Here is an 18,399-nt window from a genome sequence, read left to right on the forward strand (position 1 = left end):
AAGGATTGTCTGAGAGCCTGATCAGATAAGATCCAGATAGAACAGATGCAGTTAAGAGGATTAAGCCAAGCAGCTTAGCTACCACAGAATGCAAAAAAAAAAAATAATAAAATAAAATTTATATTTAAAAAAAGTCATTGGTATCATCCCTTCCACTTCAAACATAATCACACAAACAAGTTTCTAGAACCTGTCTGTCTCCAGTCGCTACTGCCCCAAATCTATATCTCTTGACAATTTCTGTTGCTGCTTTCATTCTCTCCTGTGGCAGACAAATAGATTAGTGAGCAGAATGGGACCAGTGAATGGTTCGTATTAAGTTCTGGCAAATATAATGTGAGAAAGATGACTGGTGTAAAGAGTCAGACCATTAGTGACATAGATCCATAGAAAAAGCCAGCACAACAGATGTGCGAACTCGACATGGGCCCCATTGGCAGCATGAAAAATAAATGTGAGATTCAGAGACAGTCTTATGTTGCAGCACCAAGGGTTTCAGTCTAGCCTAAGGAAGAGTATCTTGACAATGAAGGCTGTTAGAAACTGGAATGTGTCACTGAGGGAGGTGGTGGCATCACCTGTTCTGGATATCTTTTAAAATAACCTAGATTCTCATTTTCTAGGGATGGTTTCAGTGTAATACAGCATAGAGAAGAGGCCTATAGTCTTAGATGACATCAGTATCCCTCCATATCCTCCCCTGACTGATTCTTTACTTCTCCTAAAACACACATGTATATGCACATATGTGCATGTATATGTGTCTATATCTATGTGTTTTAAACATACACATGTGTGTATTGCATAAACATATACATATACACGTAATATTTGTATTTTGTGGGGCAGTTAGATGGTTCAGTGGATAGAGTGCTGGGCTTGGAGTCAAAAAGAACTCATCTTCCTCAGTTCAGGTCTAACCTCAGATACTTTCTACCTATGTGATTCTGGGCAAGTCACTTAACCCTGTTTCTTCATCTGTAAAATAAGCTAGAGAAAGAAATGCAAACCACTCTAATATCTCTGCCAAGAAAACCCCAAAATTTGGTCACAAAGAGTCAGACACAACTGAAACAAGTGAAAAACGAGTGTATTGTGTGTACATATTATGTGTGTGTGTGTGTATGTGGGAGGTATGTGTGCAGACAGACTCCATAACATGTTCACGGAGTTTGTTTCCCCAGAGCATCACCAAAAATCCATGTAAAGACTTTTTTCTTATTTTCAACGCTAATATCAACAGAGCTATAACTAGCAATTTTGACACCTGGGCAAACAAAAACTCAACTTTATAATTTATCAAGTGAAAATAATAAAAGAAACAATTAAGTCAAAGTCAGTTGAATAGGTGAGGGAATTGGTTACTATAAGTGATTCACAAACTGTGTTATTAACAGTGCACCTAGGGGCAGCTAGGTGGTACAGTGGATAAAGCACCGGCCCTGGATTCAGAAGGACCTGAGTTCAAATCCAGCCTCAGACACTTGACACTTAATAGCTGTGTGACCCTGGGCAAATCACTTAACCCTCATTGCCACAAAAGCAAACAAACAAAAAAATCACGGTGCACCTAGATCTATTAGCTTATTTTAACTAATTAATTTTGCTAAGTAGGTATTAAGCTCTTAGATGCAAACTGAGTGCATTTTGCTCCTAGACAATCACATATGTCAAATGTTTGTGTGTTCCATAGTTTGATGCTTTGGGGAAAAGTCTGCTCTGGTTATACTTCTGAATAGAGCACAGCATCCAGCACAACCCTATAAGCATATAGAAGTTTAAATGAGTACCATTTAGCAATGAAAAAGAGAGCAACAGTCTCAAAAAATATGCTAGAATGTCTGATTCCCTTTGGAAAAAGTGATTGATCCATATATTATTCCTGCAGGCATAATACCAATCTTTTAGCCACCATCACCACCCCGCCTACAGACACACACGCACACATCATCATCATCACCACCACCACCACCACATTCTGGCACTTTGAAGTAGTTAAACTTTTCTATAGCCAAAATGTTCCCAGGTGCTAAGCATTTATTCATTCATTCACATATTCACTCACTCCATGCCTTGAACATCTGTTTAAATATGTAGGAGCTTATGATATGTAGCTAGGAAAACTGTATGGGCACAGAGGACCACAGTATTTGGACATGGTACAATGAATAGAGTAATAGACTTCAAGTCAGGAAGAGTGGGGTATGAATCCTCCATTAGACACTTATTATATGACCTTGGGCAAATCACTTAATCTCTCTAAGTCCCAGTTTCCTCATCTCTAAAACGAGGGGATTGAATCGATGACTTCTAAGGTCTCTTCCAACACTAAAGCTATAATCTTTATGATATAGCAAATGTTAAATGAGTAGTGCAGACAATAAATGGGATAAGAGTTCAGAGGAAAAACATAACTTCTAGCTTGAGGGAAACTCGAAAAAGCCTCTTGGAAGAGGTGTTTTGCGGGATGAATCTTTAAGGATGAGTAGAATTTCTTTAGATGGAGGAGTTGGGAGAAGGCGATTCTGAGTTATAGGTGAAAGGACAGTGTAGGGGAGATATAAAAAAGGTAAAGGCTAAGGAAAACAAGGTTTGGAGAGAATAACCAGTGAATAGATTCCAATCATCACTTCCAGGATTCAAAAGGCTCCACATTCATTGCAGAGTCTCCAGTATAATTGCATTAAGTCCAAAGAAAGGCAACTAGGATGTGGAAAGGAACAGAAATCATGCCATGCAAGAATTGATTTATGATAGCTGTCTTCAAATATTTGAAGGGTTATCACATGGAAAAGGGATTTATATTGTTCTGCTTGTCCCCAGAGGGTAGAACTAAAACCGATAGATGGAAACCAAAAGGAGACAATTTTTATCTCACTAAAAGGGGAGAAAAAAAAACAATGAGCTATACATAAATAAAAGGCAAACGCCTTTGGAGATCTGAGTCTCCTGTCAATGGCTTTCTTCAAGTACAAATTAATTGTTAGGGAATGTGAAGAAAGGCATCACATTTCACATAAATGTTAAAATATAAGATCTCTGAGCTTTATTTATTACAACTTTATAATTCTATGATTGCATACTGGGGTTATAGGGATATATGATCCCCCTTGTCAGATGGTTGTCAGTAACAACCATCTCCTTTGTACCTTTGTACCAGTAGTTTGTTTCATAGCTCTCTAATGTACTTATGTGTTATTATTTTTTAAATATCTTTCTTTTTTTTTCTTTTTTCTTTTTCTCTTTCTTTTTCTTTTTGCGGGACAATGAGGGTTAAGTGACTTTCCCAGGGTCACAGAGCTAGTGTCAAGTGTCTGAGGCCGGATTTAAACTCAAGTCCTCCTGAATCCAGGGCCAGTGCTTTTTCCACAGCGCCCCCTAGCTGCCCCCTATGTACTTATGTATTATTGCACCCTGAGAATCTCAGAACTGGAAAGGACCTCAGTAACCTCTCTAGTCCAACCCACAGATAACCAAGAATTCTTTCTACATCATAACCAACAAGCAGTCATCCAGTCTTTGTTTGAAGACCTCCAGTGAGAGAGAACCTATTCCCATTCAAGGCAACTCATTCCACTCTTGGATAGCTCCAACTGTTTGGAAGTTTTCCCCTTACAACTAACTTAAATTTGAATCTTTGGAAAAGTCAAACATTGTTCTTAGTTCTTCTTTCTGGGAATAATCAGCACAAATCTAATCTTTTTTCCATATCAGAGCCCTTAAAATACTTAATGCTAGGTATCAGGTCTCACTTAAGTCTTTCTTTCTTCAGAATAAACATCCTCTACTCCTTTAATTAATTATCATAATTGATACTCATATCTTGAGACCCTTTATAAGTCTGATTAGAGAGACAATTTATTAAGTGTTTAGTATATTCCTAACACTAAGGATACAAATACAAGCAAGATAGTCACTGCATTCAAGGAGCTTACATTCTAATAGGGGAAGACAACATATAAAAGGCTGTTGGAAACCTGGAAAGTGTGTATGTTGGGGAGAGAGGATATCCATAGAGGGACCTGGTGAAGAAATGTCACAGAGACCAGATTCCAAGCAAGATAAGGCAAATGGCTAGGCAATCAGAATTGGGAGAACCAGCAAGTAGAGTCCTACTTCTAGTATGCTCTTGATGATCTTCAGCTTATCAATGGTCTTCCTCAAAGGTGTCACCCAGAACTGAAAATAAAACTCCACACATGGTCTGACCCAATTAGAATAAAGTGTCATTTCCCTAGTTCCAGACACAATGTCCCTCAATGTAACAAAAGATTATATTAACTTTTGAAGTTACCATCCCTAACCGTTGACTCATAGTGAATTTATATGCCATTAAACTTCAAAATATTTTTCAAATGAACTGCTGCCTGGCCAAGCTTATCCCAGCTTATATTTGAAGATTGATTTCTTGAACCCAAGGGTGTCTTTATATTTATTCCTGTTAAATTTTATCTTTAAAAAGATGATGATGTGTAATAGCTATATTATATCTGTTCTACTTGTTGGGCTGAAATACATGAAACCCTATAATCTCAAAAGAACTGAAAATAAATTTCACCCAAGAGAAAATAGAGAGGTGCTTGGTGGTTGTGAACAGACTATACCACATAGCAAAAAAGGAATTTCAAGAAAATGGTGATTTTTTAAAAAATTGGCTGGTATTGTGAGGAGATTGAGATAATAGGTGAGAAGCCCAAGTGCACCCTTGCTATCCTCAAGATGTCAGGAGAAAGTAAGGAAGTCTCCCAGTATTTGGGGCTCATCATCTTCTACACCACCACCCTTTCTCTCATGGAGACTTTATAGGAAAAAGGAGATAAAAATCACACAGGATGGGACAAGTATGCCAGGATTACAAGCTACCTTATTAGAGGTTTCCATTCACATGGAAAAGGTCACAGATCCATTCAAGCAAATTTCACCTCATTAGATTGGGTACAGGAGACAGCTAGGTGGCTCAGTGGATAAGGCACTGGTCCTGGAGTCAGGAAGATCTGAGTTCAAATCCAACCTCAAACACTTACTAGCCGTGTGACCCTGGGCAAGTCACTTAACCTCTGTTGGCCTTAATTCACTAGAGAAGGAAATGGCAAACAACTCCATTACCTTTGCCAAGAAAACCCCATGTAGTGTATGGTTTACAGGGTCACAAAGAGTCAGACATGACACAACAACAACAAAACTGGGTCCAACTATCTATCCTATCAAGATCATTTTACAGATGAAAAAACAAAAGACCAGAGAGGAGAAGTGACATTTTCAAGTTCCTTCCTTCCTTCCTTCCTCCCTTCCTTTCTTGGACATCAATGAAAGATGGTGGGGACTTCAGAAATCATTTAACCTTACCTATACTGATAGAGTAACTTCCTCTAGAAAATCTTTGTAACAAGTGGTTATTCAGTCTTCACTAAATCAATCATTAAATAAACATTTATTAAGAACCTATTTTGTGCCAGGCACCGACCGTGTCAAGTGCTAAGGATACAAAAAAGAGGTCAAAGACAGTTCCTGCCCTCAAGGATATTGCAATCTAATGGGAGAGGCAACATGCAAATAAATATATACTAAGCAAGTATAAATAGGAAATATTTAACAGTGAAGGCACTAGAATTAAGAGGGGGCTGGGGAAGGCTTCCAGTAAAAGATGAGATTTTAGCTGAGACTTAAAGGAAACCAGGGAGGTCAGTAGGCAGAGTGAAGGATAGTCATGAACCAGGGACTAGAACTGGATGGAAAGGTTTGAAGGCAGACGTTGGACCTAATCTGTACCTTGAAAAATGGATAAAATTCAGATAGGTGTAATTAAGGGAGTGGGACATTCCAGGTAAAAGGATGGGGGAAAGCAGACTTGAAAGCCTAAGAGAGAGATTTAGGCCTGTGATTGAGTTGAGGGACCACAAAAGTTCCTTTTGTAAGTTGTTCAATGACTTACAGGAACCTCATTTTGTCTCAAAATCAAACCCAAATTATTAGGGTGCTGAGGCTCATCCCATTTAGCTTTATTAGTGATTGATCTCCTTGAAGCAGATGTCTAGCAGTGGAATATCTGACTTTAAGCATATGCACATTGTAATTTCATATTGCCTTCTTCCAGTAGAGTCTTGGAGATGGCAGGTACCTAAGAGGTTATCTAGTTCAAATGCATACTTTTTATTGATATCTTTTGTTTGTTTTTATATTGGCTAGATTTACCCCTATATCTTTCTAACTACCCTACTAATTTTCTTTTGTTGAAATATGTCATGTTTCTCCAAATAGATTCTAAGCTCTTTGAGAGCATGTCAGCCTCCTGAATCCCTGCACAGTGTCCACACATGATAGGTATATAACAAATTTGCTAATTGATTGATTGATAGATCCCAGGAATAATCCTTGAGGCCCACTCAGATTAGCATTCTATGTTTTGTCCATAGTTTGCCTTTCTCCTGAATTCTGTGACTAAAATTCTGAGCAGTCAAAGAGAGTACAGGTGGCCCAGTGGATAAAGCAACGGTCCTGGATTCAGGAGGACCTTAGTTCAAATCCAGCCTCCGACGCTTGACATTTACTAGCTGTGTGTGACCTTGGACAAGTTACTTAACTCTCATTGCCCCGCCAAAAGAAAAAAAAAGAAAGGAGAGTGTAATAGATGCCCTTCTCTGAGGCAGCTAAGTAGCACAATGGAGAGAATGCTGGGCTTGAAGTTAGAAAGAGCTGAGTTCAAATCTAGCCTCAAACATTTACTATCTGTGTGACCCTGGGCAAAGCATTTAACTTCTCTCTGCCTCACTTTTCTCATTATGTAAAAGTGGGATCATAATAGTACTATGTAGATTCTGACATTGTCTATGCTTATTGCCATAGAATGATACTTAAACCATCCCAAAAAGATGAGAATCATCTTAAACAAAACACAAAACAAACAAAACAAAACAAAACCTTCCAGAGAGAGAAATTGTACTAATCATTCAAAAGTTTGTTTGTTTTTCCTTATGTCTAATTTAAATCTCCCATTCTTTGGCTTTAGCCCTTGGCTATTTCCTCCAGCTCTAGCCCTGGCAAACACCTGGCCACCACCCTTTGTAAGCAGAACTCTTCCTCTACTTAATGACCAGAATTAAGTCACCACTCACCCTTCTCTTCTCCAGACTACCAGTTAGTTTTTCTTTGATGTTTCCACAAAGGTCTGTTTATTACTTCAAGCAGTGAGTACCATTTTTTTTTTGCAGGGCAATGGGGGTTAAGTGACTTGCCCAGGGTCACACAGCTAGTAAGTGTCAAGTGTCTGAGGCCGGATTTGAACTCAGGTACTCCTGAATTCAGGGGCGGTGCTTTATCCACTGTGCCACCTAGCTGCCCCCGAGTACCAAATTTAAAAAAAAAAAATCTATCAAGGAGAAAGTCTCCACCACCCATATTTAATCAGATGTTGCCAGGATCCTGGTGCCATAGCCATCCTGCAGGAACCAAGGTTGGAATGATTTTTCTTAATTTTGTATTTAATTCATCTTCCCTGGTATAATTCTAAACCGCAGTGCCCCATCCCCCTAAACCCACATGCAGCCACAGAAAGCAAATGGTAAATCCAACATCCTGCAACATCCTGCCAGACCTAGTCTCTGATTATCAAGTTCCCTGTTTTAAAAAGAGCAGCTCAGATCCTTCTATTTCAGACATAGTCTAGTATTGCCAACCATCTCTTTTGGGAAAGGGAATTTAGGTCCCCGAATGTGTTCACTCCCTCCAGTTTTTGATGTCTTTGTTAAATAACATTTATACATAGCAATTCTTAATGTTTCTCCTTTTGTTATGGACCCCTTTGATAGTCCAGTGAAGGCTTTGGATTGATGTTTTTAAATAGATAAAATAAAATTTATAGGATTAAAAAGGAAATTAATTATATTGAAATACAGTTATCAAAAATAAATTTTAAGCTCATCTCCATTAGTTTGGGCAGCAAAATGACTCCATGGATAGAGCACCAGGCTTAGAGTCAGGAAGACTCATCTTTGTAAATTCAAATCTGGCCTCAGACACTTACTAGCTGAGTGACCCTGGGTAAGTCCCTTAACACTTTCCCATTTAGGATCTTTAAAATTATTTGGTAAAGGAAAGTGGCAAACCACTCCAGTATCTAAATGGGAAAGTTAGACATGACTGAAAAACAACTGAACAAGTCACCAGGTTAAGAACCCAAAGAACTAAGGAATGACGTCTAGAGTCAGATTGTTCTGATGAAGAAAAACCCAAGATTTTCTGAAATGTACAAGACAGATGAAATCATAAGGCATCTAAAGTTCACTTCCATTCTCTATTCATCTAAAAGTCACTCAGAGGATATGGTACTACCATCAGGCATAATATGATCACAGTCACTTAACAAGTAATTATTAAGTTCTTACTTAAGGCACTCTGATATACATACTGGAGATGTTAAAAATAACAACAAAACAGAAAACCTGGACTTTGATCTCAAGGAGTCCATCATTTTAATGGAAGTGACAACATGCAAAAAGTTGAATACAAAAGATATATATATATATATATATATATATATATATATATATATATATATATATATTAAATGGAAATGGAAGGTGATCTCAGAGAGAAGGCACTAGCAGTAGGGGAGAGTGCAAAAGGCCTTCTAGAGAAGAGATTTGAACAGGATCTTCAAGGGAGACTAGGATATGAGGAGGTGGAGATGAGGAAGGAGAGAATTCCTTGTATGGGAGCCAGCCAGTGAAAAAGCAAGAAATCAGGGGATAAATGGCATAGAAATCTATTTGGAAAATAGCAAAGTCCCTTTTGCTAGATTTTAGAGTATATGAAGGAGAGAAACAAATAAGAAGACTGGAAAGGTAGTAATGAAGCCATATTGGCTTTAAAAGGCAAAAATGGAATGCTATATCTGATCCTGGAGGTAATTGTGAGCCATTGGAGTTTATTGAGTAGGTGATATGAACAGACGTAAGCTCTAGGACAATGTTCCTCCAAAAAGCCTCTCTGAGATAAAATGCTCAGACATCAAGAGAAAGGGGCTCAGAATAGCTATTTGAAATTAGTTGTTTTCGCTTGGCCCAATATATTAGAGAATACTGAGTTTCTAAAAAGAGGCAGAAACAAAGGATGGTAGAAGAGAGAAAAGTGAAGGAGGAAGTAGAAAGAGAACGCACTGGAGAGGGTGTCAGGGGTCTGCAATAAATTCTTGTGATCATGACTTCAGTTAAATTGATTGACAAGCATTTGCAACTGGTGCCAAAAGCTGCATTATCATGTCTTCATCCTGATTTAGTCTCCAAATGGCAAAGTATAACAACAAAATCCCAGAAAACCGCAAATCAGGCTGGGGAGGGAAGCAACAGCTTTCTGAAGGCCACAGTGCAGAGCTATTAAGAGGGAAACCAATCAACTTTTCAGCTCCATTAGATTAAGTCTATCTTCTGCTCTGCTATCTGTGGACTAGTCAATTTCTATACATTGACTCTGATGCCCCGGAATCTGTTGGTTTTCAAAATTCTGTACCATGCAAAGATGGTGTCAGGTGATAACAATTAGGTTCATTGGTTTGTCCCAATTGTACTTTCTCTATTACATCACTTTTCAACACTCTCTCAAAGCCTCTATTCCTACAAGTCATTTTGAGGTATTCATTTTCTAATATCTCACCTCTACACTTTTGCCCATGACATATCCCTGCTTAGATTGCTTTCTTCCATGACTCTCTACCTCTTTATCCCCTATTCACTCTTCAAGGTATAACTCAAGCCCCACCCTCCTTCACACCTTCCCTTGATTACCGTAGCTCATACTGATTCCCTCCTCTGAATTCCTGTAGGTAGTACTTGTGATCAGGATCACTTCTTGGGTTCTTTAAACATAATGCCATGTATTGTTAGTTGTCTTTTTAGTGGTTCTTAACTTTTTTGTGTATCATGAATGCTTTGGGCAGCCTGGTGAAACCTATGGAGGCCTTTCCCACAATACTGTTCTAAGTGACATAAAAAACATAGGATTTCATAGATTAACATTGAAATATAGTTATCATATATGTATATAAATATGTATATATGTATGTATGTGTATATATAGATATAGATATAGATATATAGATATATAGATATGAAGTTCACAGACCCCAGGCTAAGAACCCTTAATTTATACTCTGCCTTTTCAACTTACTTGTAAGTCCTTTGAGAAGAGGGACTGTATTCCTTATTTTTTTGTTTTTGTTTTTTTAAGTGAGGCAATTGGGGTTAACTGACTTGCCCAGGGTCACACAGCTAGTAAGTGTTAAGTGTCTGAGGCCGGATTTGAACTCAGGTCCTCCTGAATCCAGGGCCGGTACTCTATCCACTGCGCCACCTAGCTGCCCCTGTATTCCTTATTTTTGTATCCCCAGAGCCCTAACTCAGTTCTGTGTACATAGTAGACATTCAAAATAGATTTAATGAAGATACCGATGTCTCAAAATGAAATATATCACAGAATGATAGTCTTATAATCCTTATATAGCCTTATAATTTCACTATCTTCCTTCCCTCCTCTCCCAACTCCTTAACTGGACTTTCTTAACTTCACCATTTCTTCTCATAGCGGAAGAACCCTCCACCCCTACAGCAACTTCCTCTCTTTGGTGAGTTCCTTCTGGAATTTCCATCTTGAGGAAGTTCTCAGCTCAGTCATGCTCACTTCTTCACTCTTCCCTGGTTCTACTCCTGACTCTCCAGACTTCTCAAACCATGCCCCAAGATGAGTGTCTTCTCCCTGCCTTTACAGATATTACATTCCTCTCATATGATGTAAACTCTTGAGGACAGGAACTTTTTTTTATTTATATTTGTATTCCCAGTGCTTAGTACACTGCCTGGAATATAGTCAACACTTAATAAGTGCTTAATTGGCTTGACTCCTCTTGGTATTCTTATGAAGCCAGGAGATTTTCTAATTCCCCAAACCAGACCCCTAACCCAGCATTCCTACTAAAATAATCTTTATACGCAGATACCGAGCTGACCTAGGAATCAGAAGTTTTCAAATTCTGCCTCAAATGCTCTGTAATCCTGGGCATTTCACTTAGCCTTTCTCAGCCTCAATATCCTATTCTGTAAAATGAGGGTCCCCTACTTCACATGACTCTAGGCAAAGTGCTTTGTAAACCTTAAAGTACTATATAACTGTTAGTTATTATTATAGAATATGGAAAACTATAAAGTATGATATAAATGTAAAGTATCATTATTCTTATTATATATGTCCTATCTCCTCCCCCCCAAAAAAAACTGACTGAAAACTACTCCATAACAGGAACCATATTTTATACTTCTCTTATATTTCTTTACAGTATTTAGCAAAGGCACATAGTAAATATTTGGCAGTGACCTCTTGATGTGATTGACAAACCTGACAACTGATCTTGGTACTGACAATTTAACTCAAGCAAGAAATTCTATTTGCTTTTTGAACACAGATCACCAGCCAGACTCCTTCCATTCCCAACAGACACATTAATCCAGTAGGAAAGTTAGACACAAGAGAGTACACTCCTTGTTCTCCATATAGGGAGTTCAGAAAGAGTGACAATTTTTCAGAATTCTGAAAAGCTTCCTTCCACAGTGAACATGCTATGGTTCATCTGATGAGTTAGGAACAGAATCTGAACCTATAGCTAAACATACAAAAATCTGCTCTACAATACCCAACCCTGCTTAATTGTCATGGGCCCTTATCTTTATACCTTTCCTTTCCCTTTTCCTTTTTGATAATTGAATTGAAGGGCAAAAATCCATCTAAGTCATTTACTAAATGACTCCTACCTAATTTTAAAAGGAAAGAGCAGGCTATTTGACAGGGGAGCCTAGTTCCTGAACTTTACTAATGCAAGGAGAGGTTGGGGGAAGATACTGATGAACAGGAGAAAACAGGCAGGCACTTTGCTAATGAGGATGTTGTCTATTTCTTCGACCCAAGATGATGAAAGGAAAAACAAGAACAAGCATGCCTGGCATCCATCTGTGCATGTGCGTGTGCGTGTGCGTGTGCGTGCGTGTGTGTGTGTGTGTGTGTGTGTGTGTGTGTGTACATGCTTTTAACTGCTGTAGTAGCTCAACTGACAGTCTCCCATCTGGCAGTACAACTAACACCATGGGAGGCAAATTGGAAGCACCACTACTTTTCTTATTAAGGATAGAGTCAAAATGGGTTTGCAAGCCTGAGATGGGAGAATCCCTAGAGAGTTCAAATCCCTTGCATTCAATGCTGCAAATGTTTATTAATAACAAATTTGCCACCAACTAAGTAAATCAGGAGAGAGGTGAGATGACCAAGGAAAGAAATTCATTCTATTACTTTGATATCATAGTGGGAGAAAGGTTTCCATCAGTCACAGCCCAACAACATATAATGCTGCAAATTAAAGGACCTATCTTCAATACCATTCAAGCCATTACTAAAATAGTGTTCAATCATGCCATTTCTCCAATTGTTCACTCTTTTGGCCACTCTCTTTATAAAGCCATTCACCACTATCCCTGTCACTGATCCATGCATTTTTTCAATACCTATATTAATCTACCTGATAAATGATGATTACAGCATGGTAACATATCTTATCCCCAAAATTACTTTAGACTAAGAACCCAGAGAATTGGTATTTTTCCCAACCACCATGATTCCCCTATGTATCTCTAGACAAGCCATTTACCTCTGTCCTTTATAATTTTTTTTTGTTGGAGGGAACTTAATGAATAGACAAACAAATTCACAACTAGTTATGGGCTAATTAGTACCATAGCTTAAAGAGTGGTTCCCTGACTCCAATCCTAACAGTCTTTGCATTATACAATATTTTGGTTGCCCTGTTGCCTTTCCCATCTCTTTATCATTCTTCTGCACAGTCACTGGTCCTAAAACTATGGACAATTTCCTCCTTTCAATCTCCACTAAAGTTTAAAAAATAGTCAAATGTATAAGTAAACCATAGAGGAAGGCATGTCTAGAGACATAAGGATCTGTGAACTCAATATGTCAACATGATAATCCAGTAACCAAAAAATGCTCATGTAATCAGACTTCAACAATAGAATGAGAGTCCCTATGTTAAAGGAAATGATAGTCCCACAGACTCTCTCTATTTTGATCAGCCTTCATCTGAGGTGTTGTTTTTAGTTCTTGATGCCACATTTTAGGAAGAAAATTAATATTCATAAAAGGGAAACCAGAACGGTAATAATACACAAAACTATGCAGACTGGTTTAAGGAAATGGAGATGAAAAGACTGTGTAAGAGAAATGGGGAAGGGAAGGCAGTAGACAGAAATGTGATGATTATCTCTAAATATTTACAGAACTATTTGAGAAATTAATGCCTAACAGGTTAAAGGTACAGGAAGGAAAACTTTGACTCAATAGAGATGTTCAAAAATTAATTTGGTTGGCCCAGAAGATAGTGAGATCCTTGTCAATAGAGATCTTGAACAAGAGGCTGTGTGGCCACTTGTCAGAGGTGTTGTAGATTTGATTCACACTTCAGGTAGGGGATAGAATAAATGAGCTCTGAAATCCTTTCAAATATTCAAGTTCTGCGATCTATCTGTACTCTCACCTTCAAAAAGCTTATTTACTTATATCATTCTAATTGATACATATAGGCAATTGACTCCCAAAATAATTTTATCTCTAGTCCCATACTCTTTCTCTAGTAACATAGACATTTGTTGTCATGTTGTCTACAAGGCATTTATACTTGTTTCTTCTTTGGCATCTTCCCAACAAGTACACATACTGTTGAAAACCAAGTTCATTATCTTCCTTTCCCAAACCATTCCTTCCAGAGTCTCCTAGACCTATTATCTCAGTCTTGCCTAATATGACTCTTTCATTTGCTCTGCATCTAAATGTCTCAGTTCTGTTAATTCTTACCTCATAGTCTTCACTCTGTCTGCCCCTTCTCACATGTTTCCTAGAGCCACAATCTTGTTCCTTATCTTGTGTACCTATACACTATGACATAATACTAAGGAAGGAAGCATTAGATTCTAGTCATGTACAGATACAAACTTCAGGGTTTTTTTTCTTTTAATCTGAGAAACTCTGGAGTCAACGGTCATTATGATACTAGATCCATGATTAAGAGGATATTGGTGATTTCTCAGCCCTTATCTTAATACTTTATAAAGGAGAAAAGGTTTCCAGCTTTAGCAAAAAGGGCTCAAATGGCTCAAAAAGTCATTCTGTCACTATTCTTCTCTTAAAAAATCTTTCCTAGGATGTCTCATAAACACTGTTCTTCTTCTTCCTCTTATAAAGATGAGAGATAAATTAGATAGATATGTAAATAGATAGCTAGATAGATAGTCACATACATACATACATACATAGGGAAGAGGAGGGAGGGAAAGGAGAGGAAAAGAAAGACAGAGATAGGAACAGAGAAATAAAAGTATAGATAGGTATAGAGGTGACTGATAGAGATGGAGATGGTAGAGATAGAGATAATAGTTATAATAAAGAGATAAAGATGTGGATAGAGAGGAAGAGGGAGAGGGAAAGGGACAGAGACAGGGACAGGGAGAACAAGGAATGAGGAATTATTCTATGATTTCGTGAATATAGAGAACTCCTGGATAAGAATTCTCTCTCTATCAGTGAGGGAAAGCACTTCTCTGCAACTTTTGGTTTTGTAGAGTTGTCTAGGGCACTGGGGAGTTAAATGACTTGCCTTAGGTTATAGAATCAGTGTGCATCAGAGGCAAGGCTGAAATCCAAGTCTTAGTGGCTCCGAGGTAGGATCTCCATTGAGCACTCCATGCTCTCTCCTTTAGATGCAGACTTAAATGCAGGTGCAGATATAGATGTAAAGGTAGATAAATGTTTTCTAGGCTGTTTCTCCTACTATGTAGTATCACTACTAAGTATTTAAGGTAACTATGAATTTTGTGACTTAGACAAACATAATAAAAACTTCTGAGGCAAGCACCATCAATCATTCCTTGAGCTGAGGGGATGAGTGGATGGAACATGGGGGCATGGGGAAGAGACAGAGAATCTGGCGCAGTAGTAGGAAGCTGCTGATGGAAAGGTTTTCATGAAAGTCAAGAGGGGGGGATTTGGGTAAGGCAGAAAAGGAGCTAATCCTAGCCCGTGATCTAATATTGTTCCTATTTTTAGCTAATCATTCTTGCTAACTAGGTCCTCACCTCTGTTATTTCTACATGGTTGAAAGGCTAAATTTCACACCCAGGGCTAAGCCCCATTCATCCTTCCTTATGGTTCTGCCCATCACTCACTCACCTTTTGCTTTCTCGATTCAGCTTGCTCTTTTCCTTGCCTCCATCTCAGTTGTCCCTCTCACCTTATAATTCTTCCGAGGGAAGATCATTTTTCTCTTTCCTAGGCTCAGATTGAGCTCCTGTCCTTTAATTGTACCACATATTCCCTAGACTATTCTATGTATCACCAGTTTAAGTATAAGGAAAATGGTACTTGGGGAATGAAATTTTATTCACCACTTCCCTTCCCAAACAGGAATTGGTTAAGTACTGTACTAAGTGCAATCATATGATCCTTGCAACTCTGGAAGGTAGGTGTTTTTATTATCCCAGTTTTATGACTGAGAAAATGGAAGCATACAGTGACTTGGCCATGGTATCACAGCTAGTAAGTGTCTAAGGTAGGATTTGTATTTTGTAAATGAAAGCTTCCGCTGTTTTGTAAAATTTCAGTGCAGTATTTGGTGACATGGAAATAACAAAGGTATGGTCCTAAGTTCAATTTATTTTGATACTTAGTTTTAATGGCTGTCATAGCTAAAAGAGATACTTTACTAAGATACATAGATTTAATGGAAGTATATCAATGGCTCTAGTTACTAAATCATGACAATTCATTTTGTTGAAATCCACGTACTAAGTTTCTATCTTCTGTCATTATCTTGTCCTTGAAAACTAATTGGGAAGTGCTTCATTTTTATATTTTTAACAAATGGAAATCAAAACCCACTGAAACTCTTTATTTGGGAAAAATTCGTTATGTCAGACAATTTTGTTTTTAGGGTTTTTAAAAGTGTGTGCATCTGAAAGGTTTTATAGGTAACACACACATCACTCTTTGGCACAAAAGCATAGTTTTTAAATGTCTTGCCAATGGTGATGGCTTAATGCTATCATTAGCTAATATCTCAAGGCACAATATACACTTAAGGAGAAGTGCATCATTTATAACAGTGGATGTAATTGCATATTTCAAATAATCTTGTTAATATTGATTGTTTTTGTCCCAACTTATCAGATTTGATTCCATTGTCATGGTTTTTACCTGATAATTTGGCTGATGAAGAGCATCATTCTTAGGTTAAGAGAATGTAGGCTCAAATCCCTGCTCCAACTCTTACTAGCTACAGGTTTTCATTTACTTAATCTGTCTCAGCTTTCCAATCTATAAGATGGGGATAATTATAATTGCAACCTAACAGAGATGTTTTAAGAAAAATGCTTTATATACCTTCTTCAAGTGTTCCCTAAATGTTCTTTTACACCTAAGACCAGCCCTACCTGAACTTTATGCACTTTTCTAGAGGCTTCAGGGCCTTGTAGCAGCTTATTCACCTCACCCCTTTCCGGAAAAACTATCCGGTGATCTGGTATCAGAGAACCTGCCTAGCCTGCTTTGGGGAGGTTTCCCCGCCTTATTACTATACATAAAGCCAAAAGGTCTGCCTGTGGTAGATCTTAAGTGCTTTTTGAGACAGAGGTCAGTGTTTAAGATATGATAAGTAGGCTCCAAGTCTCTTCAAAGACTGAGTCCATTTGGGAGTCGTGGAATTATTAGACCAGCTGTTAGAGGAACTGAGTACCTCTGTGTAAAAGTTGGCTGTAAACAATGCTATATACAGACATTCTGAATTAATGGAGCCCCAGAAATAGTATGAGATGCATTAAAACACTGGGGAAGGACCCTATGCCCTCACTGTTTCCACCAATATCATTGGCTACCTGAGCAGCTCATCAGTATCAGGCCAGATAGCAATCATTTTAACTAGGACTATGACAATCAGCTGGATGCTGATTGATAGCTCAATTTGCCAGTGACACAGGAAGGAGGAACACTAGAAATGTCCTCTTCTCTCCACTAACTCAAGATAAGAAGAAGGTCTTAAGCAATTATTTTAGGTTTAAAAAGTAGATGCTGGACGTTGGAACTACTGGGTCAACCAAGGACCTAACTGAACCCTCACACTGCCATTATTTGTGTCTCCTTCACAATTTGAAAAATAATTAAGGGTAGACAGGTGTATAGGGCTTCCACCCAGGAAGTAGTCAACCCCAAGTATGGCCATGCCCCACTATGATTACTACCCTGGCTATAAACATCTCCCATGACCACGGGATAGGATAGATATAGAAGAGAAGACACCAGGGCAGGGAAGAAATGAGATATTGCAGATAGACAAGCTTTATCAAGCTAGAAAAAATATTGTTGTTCAGTCGTGGTTGACATTCTTGACCCCATCCAGGCTTTTCTTGGCAAAAATACTGGAATGTTTCACCATTTCTTTCTCCAGATCATTTTATAGATAAGGAAACTGAGGCAAACAGGGTTAAGTGACTTGCCCAGGGTCACAAAACTAGGAAGTGTCTGAGGCTAGACTTGAACTCAGGAAGATGAGTCTTCCTGACTCCAGGGCCAGCACTCTATCCACTGTGCCACCTAGCTGCCCCTGATTCAAAGCCACTACCACCACCACCACCCCATCCACTCAAGAAATAAATATAAATATTGTTCATACAAAACCAACCACATGTGGGCACTATCAGAAAAGGAACAGTTTGGGGCCCAATAGCTATCAAGCCAGTTTAGACATTATTATTTATGAAAAATCAAGAGTAAAGGCAGGACAATAGGACATAGAGCACTTGGAATTTTTCCGTTCCTCCCAGCTAAGGACTATGAAAGAGGTCAGAGACATAGACTCAGTGAAGGACAGAGATTTGAAAAGCAGTTCAACCCAACTGAAATCAGACCACTAACACTGATCTTTCTGAGCTGTCTGAATTTGAAGTTGGTCTCATTTCTTTCTTTGCTATTTTTGAAGTCTTGCTCAAGTCTTGCTTTAAGTCTTTCTGCAAATAAAAGTCAGAATTGAAAGCTGAAAGTTTGTATGAGATATGGGCAATTCCAGTATAGTTCTCTCTCTCTCTCTCTCTCTCTCTCTCTCTCTCTCTCTCTCTCTCTCTCTCTCTCTCTCTCTCTCTCTCTCTCATTCTCTCAAATTACTTCCCCATTTCTGAAACATATTGGGTGGGGACAGGTTCCCAGAGCACAACTATCTACTTCTACTTGGGTGATAATCCCTAATGGTAGTATTTCTACTGTCACTTTGTTTTGCTTCTCATTGATTATCATCCAGCATCCTCAAATGTT

General features: G+C 38.4%; 1 protein-coding gene across 1 annotated transcript in view; it reads right to left on the minus strand.

The window, feature by feature from the left end:
• The window catches only part of LOC122737952 (neurexin-3-like), a 1,091,749-nt gene that overhangs the window by 626,606 nt on the left and 446,744 nt on the right, over window positions 1–18,399 (minus strand).

Source organism: Dromiciops gliroides, chromosome 2 (assembly GCF_019393635.1).
Source record: "Dromiciops gliroides isolate mDroGli1 chromosome 2, mDroGli1.pri, whole genome shotgun sequence".
NCBI lineage: Eukaryota > Metazoa > Chordata > Mammalia > Microbiotheria > Microbiotheriidae > Dromiciops > Dromiciops gliroides.